Consider the following 14,557-nt stretch of genomic DNA (forward strand, 5'->3'; position numbering starts at 1 on the left):
ACTAGTTTCAATCTTCCAGCAAAACAGAGAGACATCGAAAGAACAAAGCTTTGACAGCGATAAAGAGAAAGAACAGCAAATATATAAATAAATGCCAGTGACATTTATCACAGGAGAGCGGGGTAGAGGTATGTGATTATGTGGCATGTATTTGCTGTTATTAGAACAAGTGATTAAATGATTAGATCAATATATTCTGAAGGAGAGCAAACAGATGCTCCTGGAGGGTGAGCTGGTTTGAGGTAAAGCAGAAAACAATAACATAAAATGATACAATTTTGTGAGTAAAAGGATAAGACCCAACACAACCTGTACAGGATAGCAGATCTACAGAATTTGATGCTAAAAGTTTCTTTGTATCTATGGTAAACCAGAGATACTGCACTGCTCATTCACCATCAAATAGGATCTAATAAGCTCCTTCATATACATTGGGCCACAGGTCTAGATCTGAAGAAAAATAATACAAATGCCGTTCTGTCTCTAGTCACATCTTCTCTGCCAAGAAGCTAGGAAAAGTCTTTGTCACAGCCCTTGTTCTCAAAGAAAATCCCTCCACGTTAAGTGCATATACTATAGCCTCCTGTGTCCTTTGAAAAGTACTTGTGAATGTTTTCCCATCATGCATTACAACCCTGCAGTCTAAATTTTCCAATAAATGCACATGGGTGGGGCCTCATTGAAAATGAAAAATTAAGAAGCAACCCATCAGCAGACACTGTGGTATTTAGGCATGGGATGCTTCTCTTCTGTATCTAACACTGCACCAGCTTCAGGAGGATATTTTTAAAAGGTAACTTGTGAAAACCATAAATAAGCATGGGAAGTTTTGAAGTTTTCCTATCGCAAAACTTCCTAACCTGTGGTATCCAGACCTTCTCCGTCTATTTGATTTCATTTGAGTGTCTCCCGTGTAGCGGGCACCTCTGTGCTAGGACTTAGATGGTTATAAGAGGTGAGGACCCAAATCAAACTCACCTAGGTAGATACAGGAGAGGGGATATCAAAAGGATAACTCGGTGACCACAAAATCCCATGGATAGGAATGTGCCTGGGTCTTGAAAACAATAGAACCAGGTGGGGGGGGGTGAATACCGGGTGGGGGGGGTGAATACCGCTCTCCTTCTTTGCTTGTTTCTTTGGTTCCCTCCCTCTCTGCTCCTTCTAGAGATCCAATTTTTCCAGGTGGTGAAAGACATGGGGACCAACAGCTTCTAAATTTACTACTCCCCTACAAAGAGACTAAACATTTTTCTCTGGTTCCAAGACAAAATGTCCCAGCAAAGACCTCTTTGAAGTAGCATGAGTCAGTCCAATCTGGAGAGTCACAGGGCAATTCAGCAGTTTATGGGGGAGGGGGGGACACAAAAATAGGGGTCTGAGAGGAGAAAACTCTAGGAAAGGAGAGACTGAAATGCCAGGCAGCCAATAGGAGAGTGCCTGCTGTGTTTCTTCCTAATTCGCGCACCTTGTGGTTTAAAGGTGAAGGTATCTCCATGGGTCTCCGGCTGGTGACAATGATTTAGAATGTGTTAGAACCTCTTAGACTTATAACCTTCACTGAGAACAAAGTTGCTGAGGTGACCTTGGAAAGTGATCTCCATGGCTGGTTCCAGCCTGAGCTTTCTGCTCCCTGATCTAGCAAAATATCTATATACAGCCACACAGGGTCCCATCATGCTGGTTAGGTACGTGCTGAAACCAGGTCTCAAAATAAACCCTTTCTCCCGGAAATTGTTTCCATTTATGATTCTCTCCCAACAGTGAGAAGAGCAATACGTGCAGTAGTTCAACTTAGCTTTCAACCAACAATTCTATTAATTTAGTGAACATCTACTCTCTGGCTCAATGTGTAAGCTATAGGTGAGGGTTGGCACTAGGTCCTAGGAACGGATAAGGGAACTTTTGTTTGCTTTTTCTGTAAATAACGTGTTTCTGGGGGATGGGCTAAGCATTCATAGATACAAAGAAATACAATATATGTTTGGCCTGGGACCTTTAGCAATTCATCCTACAACTAGAGCAAGAAAACTGTGTAACAAGCTGTATGTCACCCATGATGGAGCAGAAGCTTCCAGGTTAGAGAGGCCAGAGGGGTCACTCAGGAGGAGCATCTTGGAGACATTGGTGGTTTTGTGGGGTCTTTAGAGGGTAAGGGAGCTTTGTTTACGAGTGCATGTGTTTAGCATCCAGTATTTTCACAACATCACACCAAGTAAGACCATCTGCATCTGGAGGCATTCCGGGGCACAGCCTGTAGCCAGCAGCCTGGTCCTTGTTCAGAGACAGGACTGCCACCCACAGCTCTTCTGATAGTCTTGTTTTCAGTTGTTATGGCCCGTTGGATCAAAGCCGCTAAGCTTGATGCAAGTGAAAAATAATTTCCTTCAAGGATTAACTCATCTTTCTGGGCTTGAGGAGCTACACAAGCAACATCTGGTAGAGCCTTCAGAGGGCTTTTTCACCCAAGGAGTTTCAGATTTCAATATGTGAGCCATCCCGCTGAATAACACCGACGGGAAATGGCTCTGGGCGGCTTTATCTTGTAATGAGAGCCCCACAGAACACCCCCACGGCCGTGTTTTGCACACGACCATAATAAATGGGTGCAAACCGTAACAGGTTCCTTATCACTCTGTTTCTTGCCAGAGTGACTGAATTCCAGCTGTCGGGCTGCAATCCCCCTGTGAATTTTCTCTGGGGTCATTCCATAGCCCATCCTAGGACTATGAACAACACCCTCCCCGTGCGTTCACCAGCCCTTTGCTCACATTTTAATGTAGCCTCGGGGAATCTCTTGGACAGTTCCTATCACCAGACTCCATCTACCACCTCCCTGTCTGTTTACATCTGCTTAGGACCATCTCGCCTCTTGTTAATCCCTGGCTAGTTTTCTCCATTTGCACTGCATTTGGTGTTCCCAGCTCTTTCCTCTACACCTCATGGTCAAATCCACCCCTGGAGTTCTCTTCCAGGGCAAGATATTACATGTTCTTAAAGATGGGACCCTACAAAGCTGACTCGGGTATCAAAACAGGGATGCTCAGAGTGATCATAAAGATATGATGCTCAAGGGTTAACAGTACCTACTGCTCTCTCAGAGGACCCAAGTTCAATTCCCATCACCCACATTAGGCTCACAACCACCCATAACCCCCATCTCCACAGGGATCTAATAACTTTGGCCTCCCAGGAACCTGTGCTTGCTATATATACCCACACAGAGACACATAATTGCAAACAAAATAAATTCTTTAAAAAAAAAATTACGTCTGGGTCTTGGGAGATGGCTCAGTGGGAAAAGGTTTTGCTACGAAGGATGAAAATCTAAGCTCTTTCCCCAGCACCTGCATCCAAAATTGTGACAGGGCAGAGACAGGGAGATTCCTGGGATTTACTGGCCAGTCCAGTCTAACTAGGTCATTAAGTTTTAGGTTCGGTGAGAGATCCTGTCTCAAAAAAATAAAATAAAATAAACGGCCAGTGTAAACATCTGACATTCACACATATACATCCATAGATACGCGTGGACACACATGTGAATATATATATGTATATGTATACACACACACACACACACACACACAGGCACACACATACTCAAAATCAGGATCTTATCACACTTGAACCTGCTCTTTTTAAAGAATAAATATAGCGATCTGGATATCAATGGTCATGAAAGTCTCTCCTTTCAAATTTCGTGCGGGGGGGGGGGGGGCGGGGGGGGAATGAGAAAGGGGATTAAAACCCTAAGAGTCGTGGCCTGAATTCCAAGAAGACACTTGTAAGGCATGGTCAACTGTGTCTAAAGCAGCAAGGTCTGACAATACAGATGCTACTGGCACCGGGAAAGCTGCTGGCAAATTTCAGTAGTAGGTCTGGTAAAGGATGCTAGGAAGCGGGTAGGACGTACAGACCACAAACCAACGGTCAGAGCAATTTGATCGGTGGGGCAGGAAAGCAGAGAACTGTTTTCCATCCACTCTGTTGGAGAGTCTGGGCCTGGGGCCCAGGACTCAGGTCCTGCTGTACCTTCCAGGTGATGCTGGCTCGACCAACTGGAACTGTGGGGCTCTGCCTTCACCATGCCTGCAGCCCAGGTCCCTTAATTCCACTGGAGTTGGCCTGTGTTCTGGGCTTTGTCAAAGCTCTCCTGACGATTCTAATGTGCAGCCATGGTTGAAAACCGCTGCTGTGGAGCGAGAGGAGACAGTTGCGGGAGTGGAGCCAGGGAGGAGTGGGAGGGTTGGTCTGTGACAGGGGCTCCAGCCGGGCCAGGCACGGTTCTGAGGCTTGGCTCTGCAAGTGTCCATGATCATGTGGACCGCGGAACAAGCTCCTAGATGCTTGGGCTCGATGAATGACTATGTCAAGGGGTTGTAAAGACAGGGCTATGACTCAGATGCCACCGTAGGTCCTTGCTTGCAGATATGAACACTGGGGCATGAAGGCAAGGAAGTGGGTAGATCTGGGACTTGGAAAATGAGGTTTGTTTTGTTTGTTTTGGTTTTTGTTTTGGGGAGTTTTTGTTTTGTTTGTTTGTTTGTTTTGGGTTTGGTTTGGATTTTGCCTTTCAAGAGAGGGTTTTTCTGTGTAGGTTTGAATTTCCTGGAATTCCATCTGCAAACCAGGCCAGCCTCGAACTCATAGAGATCCATCTGCCTCAGCCTCCCAAGTGCTGGGATTAAAGGTGTGTGCCACCATCGCCTAGCTGAAAATGAGGTCTTTTCAGACAGAATACTAGATTTTTAAGGAAAATATAATAAAATATTTTTTAACTTTTTTTTTGAGACAGATTCATTTGCATCCCAGGCTGGCCTTGAACTCACTAGGCAGTGAGGAGGATGGCCTTAAACTTCTCCTGGTCCTCAGCCTCTACCTTACAAGTGCCGGGACTATAGGCAGGCACTATCATATTCGCTTGTATATGGCGCCTGCGATGGAACTGTGGCATCGTGCGTGCTGAGGAAGCTTTCTGCTAACCGGGCCACACCCCCAGCTCTGTAACTGTTTTTAGTGTATGGTCCTCTCGTATTCAGAATGCCTTACAGCCGCCATTACTGCCCATGTCCAGGAATTTCTCATTTTTCCAAAAGGAAACTCTCATCCATTCAGCGGTAATCTCCACCTCTTTCCCCACCCCCCCCCGCCCCCTCCCGCTTCCTCCCCAACTTCCTTTCTGCTCTTTGTCTTCATGAATCAAATACATGTTCTTTGTCACTGTTTCACAGAGGTGACAGTACTGGATTTGATCAAGGGATTTCCTCGAACTTATGGTATCTCTAAGTTATCCATGCCTTCCATAAGGTTTACTACCCTACTCCCAAGCAGATTCTCTCTTCTTCCTGTGCCTCTGCACTTCCCAAACCCTCTGGGAGTTGTGACTTTTCCCCCACACCCCACTTCATTTAGCATTAACTTGCCCCCCACCCCACGCCAGTCACTAGCCAAGCAGGACCATTGCCAGAGATATAAATCAACCAGTGTGTCCTCATGGACCAAGGTTTCAAAAAGAAAAACAACAACTGGATTTGCTTGTGAAAATGCAGTAGATCCAGTGAGTGGGGCGCAGAGGACTGAAATTTCTTTCAAGTTCTCAGATGATGATGATGATGGTGGTGGTGATGATGATGATGATGCAGTCAGGTGTCAGCCCCCACTCTGTGTTAGTGAAGCGTATGGCTGAACTCTTTCACCATGGTACATTTTACTAGTGTCCGGTCAGCTAATTCTCACTACTCCATGGTAGTGGAGGGCAGAACTCCATCTCTTCACTATGTTCCCAGACTCTAGAGTTGTGACTGGCTCAGAGCGGCATTTAATAAATGCTGAGTGAATGGACACATGGATGAACTCAGAGACTGGAAGGCTTAAAAGGAATTTGCACAAAGAGCTTCGTAAGCTAACTAGGAAACTTGAAATGTATCAGCCACTGAAGGACTTCAAGTAAGCACTCGGAATGTTAAACCGTGTGCCCTGTGTGTGATGTGTAAGAGGTGCGGATAAGGACTTTAATTGCAGGTGACGGCGACCTGGGTCGCTAGTCAAATACTAGAAAGGCATGAACTACAGCCCTGATCCTGGGCCTCAGGAGGGAGTGAAGGAGCATGTGGCCAGGCCTGGTGGCCCATGCCTACAATCCTGGCACTTGTGCAGCAGAGGCAAGAGGATTTCAAGTTCGAGGCCAGCCTAAGCTACATAGAAAGACAAAGACAGACCAGATGGAGGGGCTAATCACATATCTCCACTGACTTCAGATTGTTTATTCTGACTAAGTAGCACTGACTTCTTCGTTCCTCAAAGTACCTGGTTTAAGCGGTATTTACGTGTCTGTCATGTACATGGAAGATAAAGTTAACAGAACCTGAGAATATGGGAGAATATAGAAGAACCTGGGATGATTCTCAATTTTCTTTATTTATTTTTTTAAGATTTATTTATTTATTTATTTATTTACTATTTGTAACTGTCTTCAGACGTGCCAGAAGAGGGCGTCAGATCCCATTACAGATGGTTGTGAGCCACCATGTGGTTGCTGGGAATTGAACTGGTCTTAACTGGAGCCATCTCTACAGCCCCACGTCTGAATTTTTCTACCCTAAGTAATCTGCTGTTCGCCAATGTCACTGACCAAAGTACACTGCCCAGGAAAGGAAGGTCTTCACGTACTTTGAATGTATTTAAGTTGGAGGGAGCGTGATTACAAGTGTTAAGTGCTTTGCAGAGTAGAGCATGGCAAGGAAGGGTCGCGTAGCAGACACACACGGCTGCTGCTTGGAACACAGGTTGGAAGGCATTACCCAGCGAGAATATCTTCCGGGAAGCTCAGGGTTGAATCCGTCCCAGAGATTTTTATTACAGTGGAAAGCTGCATTGCTGGCTCTTGAGACTATGTGAAGGAGGGGTGTCAAAAGCCCAATTCATCCGGGTTCCCGTTTTCCAATCCTCGTTCCCCGCCCTCCAGGTCACCAACTCGACTGCTTCTGTTGGTGTTCCATGCCTTCTGACTGTCTTCGAAATGAACTGGACCAGTTAACTGCGGCCATTTACACGGCCAGTGTTAACTGCTTACCACATTAAGGCCTGGTTATTTGAGTTGGAAGAATATATACCCTGGTTTGACGGTTCCGAGCCAAAACTCAGGGACACAAAAATGTCCTCCCTCATTTACAAGCCCCATGACCCAAGACCATTACTAATTTCTATCCACCCTTGCCAGCACAGCACTTTCCACCGTCCCTGCAATGTGTCAGCAAGTAGGTAATTATTTAATAACATCAGGAGCCAGCCTTGGGCTTCCTCGATTGGCAGGTGATAAGGGATTTTCCTGGTTTCAATTTCAAGATGGCTCTGACTTAAAGATTCTGAATCTTTAAGGAAGAATACATACACCCGCTGCAGCTGATGAGGGAACAATACTTGACTTTTCAAGTATTAAGAAGAAATGAAAGACAACTAAGTTCTCTTTTTATCTTGATGCAGGTATTAAGATTCTGTTAGCAGCTGTCTACATGCTGGCCAGTTCTAAACATACCACTGTGCACATTGAACCAGGTGACTGGGGTGGTACCCGGAACTAGCTTCTCTAGGTTTCCCGACTGGAGTATTGTGGGAAAAGGTAAAATCTGCCTTTTTAATATTCTAATAATATTAGAGCCATTGGTTCTAATATTATACTGGTAAACAAGGTAAAGTAGGAGAGCTGAAGCCCAAGACTCCATGTTCTACTGAGAGGAGGAAAGACTAGACTGTCAGGAGTCAGATGTCAAACCTGGATGTTCGAAAGTAGATGCTGGATTAAACAGCGCAGTTCTGTTGAAGTTTAGTTTGTTGCTATGTTCTGTGCTGGCCTCAAGATCTGGTCCCCACCCCCCCACCCCCCCCCACCCCCCCACCCCCACCTCCGTGAGGAGATCCTCAGGTACACCAAATAATACTATGTGACTTGTCCCCCAAGCTAATCCTGATTGGTCAATAAAAATGTTTACAGCCGGCAGCTGGGCAGAAGAGAGGCAGACAGGACTTCAGTTTCCCAGCTTGGAGTCTGAGGAGAGACCACAAGCAGAGAGGAGAGAGAGGAGAAGAAAGAACTCACCATGGGGTAGGTAGATCATAAGAGCATGTCCATGAGGGCCAGCCAGTTGGAATAGCCAAGGCCCAGGAAGAACAGGGAAATAGACAAACTAGCTTAGAGGGTTGATTATCTGCCCAACTCTCATGCCTTACAGATTATTAAAATATAAACGTTTTATGTCTTTAACAAAATAACCTAAGGTGGTATAAAAACACCCAATTAAGAGTTACTACTACACAATCCCAAACTGAGCAAAGCACTTAACTAGACATTTATCCAGATGCTCAGAAGGTCAAAATAGCACAAGAAAAGTTCTACCCAGCGCCTCTAATCACACAGGAAATGCAAATGAAAAAGACAAAAAAAAAATCTATCTCATACCTGTTATGATGCTACTATCAAAATTCACAGAGAAAAGCAGAGATTATAGAGCTCATAAGGAGAAATTGCAAATGTGTGCACTGCTGGTGGGAAGTGAAAATGATACGGCCATTGTAGAGAAAACTGTATGGGGGCTCCTATGAGAATATTAACCAGGAGTATAGCTCAATAGTAGGGAAAGAGAAGAGAGGCAGATAGACAGACAGACAGACAGGCAGGCAGACAGACAGACAGATAGGCAGACAGGCAGACAGGCAGACATAAAGCATGGTGGCTCATACTTGCAACCCCAGGACTTAAGGGGGGGGGAAGTGGGCCCCGAGGCAGGAGGATAACAATGAGTTCCAGGCAAGCTTAATCTGCAAAGTAAGACCCTGTTTCAAAAAGCCATGGGGACGGGGTGGGGAAATAATGAGACATGAGTTTCAAGATAATATAACAATTTCACTTGTGAGTATTTACTCAAAAGAACTGATAGCAGAGACTCCAATGACTGACTGTACACCTGTGCTGACAGCACCATGATACATAATAGCTAAAATGTGGAAGCAGCCAGCATCCTTTGGCACAAGCCAGATGTTGTGCAGTGAGGTATTATCTGGCCTTATTGATACTGTCACATGTTACAAGGAGGACAATGTCGTAACTGAAACAAGCCAGTCATAAAAAGGTGAGGACCACCTGATTCCAAGTTCTAGAGGCAGGAAGTAAAATAGTAGTTTCTAGGGCCTAAAGAGACTGAAGAATAGCCCTTCGCCTGGTACTTTTGGCTGGGGCAGACACCTAGCTGGTCTGCTCCTGTGGAGATACTGTATCCTGAGCCATCCTAGAGGAGCCACTGCACTCAGAGCAGCGGACGCCATACCCTGAGCCATTCTTTTTTTTTTTTTTTTTATTTTCTATTTTATTTACATTTCAGATGCCATCCCCTTTCCCCATTTCCCCTCCCTAGAAAACCCCTATCCCATGCCCCCTTTTCCTTTTTGCTTTTATATAATTTTTTAAAATGTTAATCAAAGGCTTTATAAGTTTGGTAATGCTCAATCAGAAGTGTAACCCAATTGACTCAACCTAGATATATAAACTATCTTTGACTGGTGGAGACACGTGAACATCTGCCTCCATGCCCCCCCCTTTCTCTCTCTCATCACCTAGCTTCTCCTCTCCTTCATCTTCTCCTCTCCTTCATCTTCTCCTCTCCTTACTCCATCTCTTCCTCTCGGTACTCCTTCCCCCTTAGCTCCTCCTACATATCACCCTTCCTGTTAAAATAAAACTTTTCTCTCAAAATACAATTAGAGCATAATTATTCCTAATTGTACCAGTGAGGTACAAGATAGTCCTAATACCCAGTCCATCATCTTGTTGACTAACCAGAACCTCTGAGCCATTCTAGAGGAGTCACTCCACTCAGACCAGTGAACACCAAGCTGATCTGCTCCTGTGAAGACACCACATCCTGAGACATCCTAGAGGAACCACTGTACTCAGAGCAACAGGATCTCAGGATCCCAGAGGTGTCCTCAGTCCCAGGAGTTCTTCCACCCAGGAGCTTAGGATCACAGGATCACAGAGACATCTGGACCCTGAGGAGTTCTGACACAAGCAAGATAACTGGAAAGACAGGCTCCAGTCAGACACAGTGAGTGCAGGTAACTTTAGAGTTAACCAGATGGTGAAAGGCAAGCACAAGAACATAAGCAACAGAAACCAAAGTTACTTGGCATCATCAGAACCCAGTTCTCCCACCATAGCAAGCCCTGGACACACCCTCACACCGGAAATGCAGAATTCAGAATTAAAATCACTTCTCATGATGATGATAGAGGATTTTAATAAGGACATAAGTAACTCCCTTAAAGAAGTACAGGAGAACACAGGTAAACAGGTAGAAGCCCTTAAACAGAAAACACAAAAATCCCTTAAAGAATTGCAAGAAAACACAACCAAACAGGTGAAGGAATTAAACAAAACCATCCAGGACATAAAAATAGAAATAGAAACAATAAAGAAATCTCAAAAGGAGACTACCCTGGAGATAGAAAACCTAGAAAATTCATCAGAAGTCATAGACACAAGCATCACCAACAGAATACAAGAGACAGAAGAGAGAATCTCAGGTACAGAAGATACCGTGGAAAACATTGACACAACTGTCAAAGAAAATGCAAAATGCAAAAAGCTCCTAACCCAAAACATCCAGGAAATCCAGGACACAATGAGAAGACCAAACCTCAGGATAATAGGTATAGATGAGAGTGAAGATTCCCAACTTAAAAGGCCAGTAAATATCTTCAACAAAATTATAGAGGAAAACTTCCCTAACCTAAAGAAAAAGATGTCCATGATTATATATATATATATATATATATATATATATATATATATATATATATATATATATATATATATATATATATATATATATATATATCTCCAAATAGATTATACCAGAAAAGAAATACCTCCCGTCACATAATAATCAAAACATCAAATGCATTAAACAAAGAAAAAATACTAAAAGCAGTAAGGGGAAAAGGCTAAGTAACATATAAAGGCAGACCTATAAGAATTACACCAGACTTCTCACCAGAGACTATAAAAGCCAAAAGACCCTGGACTGATATGATACAGACCTTAAGAGAACACACATGCCAGCGCAGACGACTATACCCAGCAAAACTCTAAATCACTATAGATAGAGAAACCAAGATATTCCATGACAAAACCAAATTTGCACAATATCTTCCCACAAAGCCAGCACTTCAGTCTTGAGAAGATCAGGAATTCAAGGCCCATACCTAAACATAGTGAACGCAACATACAGCAAACCAGTAGCCAACATCAAACTAAATAGAGAAACTTGAAGCAATCCCACTAAGATCAGGGACTAGACAAAGCTGCCCACTCTCTCCCTACTTATTCAATCTAATACTGGAAGTCCTAGCCAGAGCAATTAGACAACAAAAGGAAGTCAAAGGGATACAAACAGGAAAGGAAGAAGTCAAAGTTTCACTATTTGCAGATGATATGATAGTATACTTAAATGACCCCAAAATTCCACCAGAGAACTCCTACACCTGATAAACAACTTCAGCAAAGTGGCTGGATGTAAAATCAACTCAAACAAATCAGTAGCCTTCTTCTACCTGAAGGAAAAGCAGGCTGAGAAAAAAATTAGGGAAATGACACCCTTCACAATAGTCACAAATAATATAAAATACCTTGGTGTGAATCTAACCAAGCAAGTGAAAAATCTGTATGGCAAGAACTTCAAGTCTCTGAAGAAAGAAATTAAAGAAGATCTCAGAAGATGGAAAGATCTTCCATGCTCATGGATTGGCGGGATTAATATAGTAAAAATGGCCATCTTGCCCAAAGCAATCTACAGATTCAATGCAATCCCCATTAAAATCCCAACTCAACTCTTCACAGAGTTAGAAAGAGAAATTCTCAAATTCATTTGGAATAACAAAAAACCCAGGATAGCAAAAACTATTCGCAACAATAAAAAACTTCTGGGGGAATCACCATCCCTGACCTCAAGCTGTACTACAGAGCAATAGTGATTAAAACTGCAACTGCATAGTATTGGTACACAGACAGGCAGGAAGATCAATGGAATAGAATTGAAGACCCAGAAATGAGCCCACACACCTATGGTCACTTGATCTTTGACAAAAAAGCTAAAACTGTCCAGTGGAAAAGGGATTTGTTGAAAAGCATTTTCAACAAATGGTTCTGGTTCAACTGGAGGACAACATGTAGAAGAATGCAAATTGATCCATTCTTATCTCCTTGTACAAAGCTCAAGTCCAAGTGGATAAAGGACCTCCACATAAAACCAGATACACTGAAACTAATAGAAGAGAAGGTGGGGAAGGACCTCGAATACTTGGGCACAGGGAAAAATTTCCTGAACAGAACACCAATGGCTTATGTTCTAAGATCAAGAATTGACAAATGGGACTTCATAAAATTGTGAAGTTTCTGTAAGGCAAAGGACACTGTCAATAGGACAAAAGGGCAACCAACAGATTGGGGAAAGATCTTTACCAATCCCACATCCGATAGAGGGCTAATATCCAATATATACAAAGAACTCAAGAAATTAGACTCCAGACAACCAAATAACCCTATTTTTAAAATGGGGTAAGGAGCTAAACAAAAAATTCTCGACTGAGGAAACTCGAATGGCCGAGAAGCACCTAAAGAAATGTTCAGCATCCTTTGTCATCAGGGAAATACAAATCAAAACGACCCTGAGATTCCACCTCACACAAGTCAGAATGGCAAAGATCAAAAACTCAGGTGATAGTAGATGCTGGTGAGGATGTGGAGAAAGAGTGTTGGTGAGATTGCAAGATGGTGCAACCACTCTGGAAATCAGTCTGGTGGTTCCTCAGAAAATTGGGCATAGCATTACCTGAGGATCCAGCTATACCACTCCTGGACATATACCCAGAAGATTCTCCAACATATAACAAGGACATATGCTCCACTATGTTCATAGCAGCCCTATTTATAATAGCCAGAAGCTGGAAAGAACCCAGATGTCCTTCACAGAGGAATGGATACAAAAAATGTGGTACATTTACACAATGAAGTATTACTCAGCTATTAAAAACAATGAATTTGAGAAAATGGATGAAACTAGAAAATATCATCCTGAGAGAGGTAACCCAATTACAAAAGAACACACATGGTATTTACTCACTGATAAGTAGATATTAGCCGAAAAGCTAATACACATGGTATTCATTCAGTGATTATTGGATATTAGCCCAGAAGCTTGAAATACCCAAGACTCAACTCACAGACCACATGAAGCTCATAAAGAAGGAAGACCAAGTGTGGGTGCCTCGGTCCTACTTAGGAGTAACAAAATACTCAAGGGAGCAAATATGGAGACAAAGTGTGGGACAGAAACTGAAGGAAGGGCCGTCTGGAGACCATTCCACCTGGGTATCCATCCCATGTGTAGTCACCAAAGATAGACGCTGATGTGGATGTCAGGAAGTGCATGCTGACAGGAGCCTAATATAGCTGTCTCCTTAGAGGTCTGCCAGAGTCTGACATATTCCGAGGTGGATGCTCACAGCTAACCATTGAACTGATCATGGGGTTCCCAAAGGAGGTGTTAGAGAGAAGACTGAAGGAGCTGAAAGGGTTTGCAGCCCCATGAGGAGAGCAACAATACCAACCAACCAGAGCTCCCAGGGTCTTAACCACCAGCCTGGGAGCATATAGGGCCAGACCCATGACTTCAGCTGTATATGTAGAGGAGGATGGCCTTGTTGGGCATAGGTGGGAGAGGAGATCCTTGGTCCCATGAAGGCTGGATGCTGTGTGTGGGGGGAATTCGAGGGTGGGGAGGTGGGAGTGGGGGGTAGGTGGGGGAACATCCTCATAGAAGCATGATAAGGGGGGATGGGATGGGGGTTCCTGGGTGGGAGGGGGAATGGGGAAAGGGGATAACATCTGAAATGTAAATAAAATACCCAATTTAAAAAATTACAAAAAAAAATGAGACTGAAGAATGGAGAATTGAATGGCTGTGTGTGTGTGTGTGTGTGTGTGTGTGTGTGTGTGTGTGTGTGTGTGTGTGTGTTCATTAGCTGAAGCTAGGGGTATATACAAGTAATCCTAAAATTGGGAAGAGGATGATCAGAAATTCAAGGCCAACCTCAGCTACATAGGTAGTTTGGTGCCAGCCTGGTCTATATGAGACTCCGTTTGAGAATTTCCTTGAGAGTTCTGGCCTGGAATGCGAACACACTTCACTTTTGGGAGACCATGGCTTTTCCCTTAGGAATTCTAGAAGCACAAGCGTGCTAGAGAACTGGCTGTAACCCCACCAGACAACAGGCCTACTATTCAAGCTCTCTGCTTCCTGTTTCTCCTGAACCCCCAATCTTGGGTACCCTCAATCCAGCCAGGAGAGCCACCCTGTTAAAACAGAAAACAGGTGAGACATGTCACCTGTTTTCCCAAATTTCTCTCTCTCATTTATGGAACTAGGATGATGGCTCAGGAGTTAAGAGCACTGGCTGCTCTCCAAGAGGACCTGGGTTTGGTTCCCAGCACCCACATGGTGGCTCA

The sequence above is a fragment of the Arvicanthis niloticus genome, chromosome 22 (assembly GCF_011762505.2).
Source record: "Arvicanthis niloticus isolate mArvNil1 chromosome 22, mArvNil1.pat.X, whole genome shotgun sequence".
Taxonomy (NCBI): domain Eukaryota; kingdom Metazoa; phylum Chordata; class Mammalia; order Rodentia; family Muridae; genus Arvicanthis; species Arvicanthis niloticus.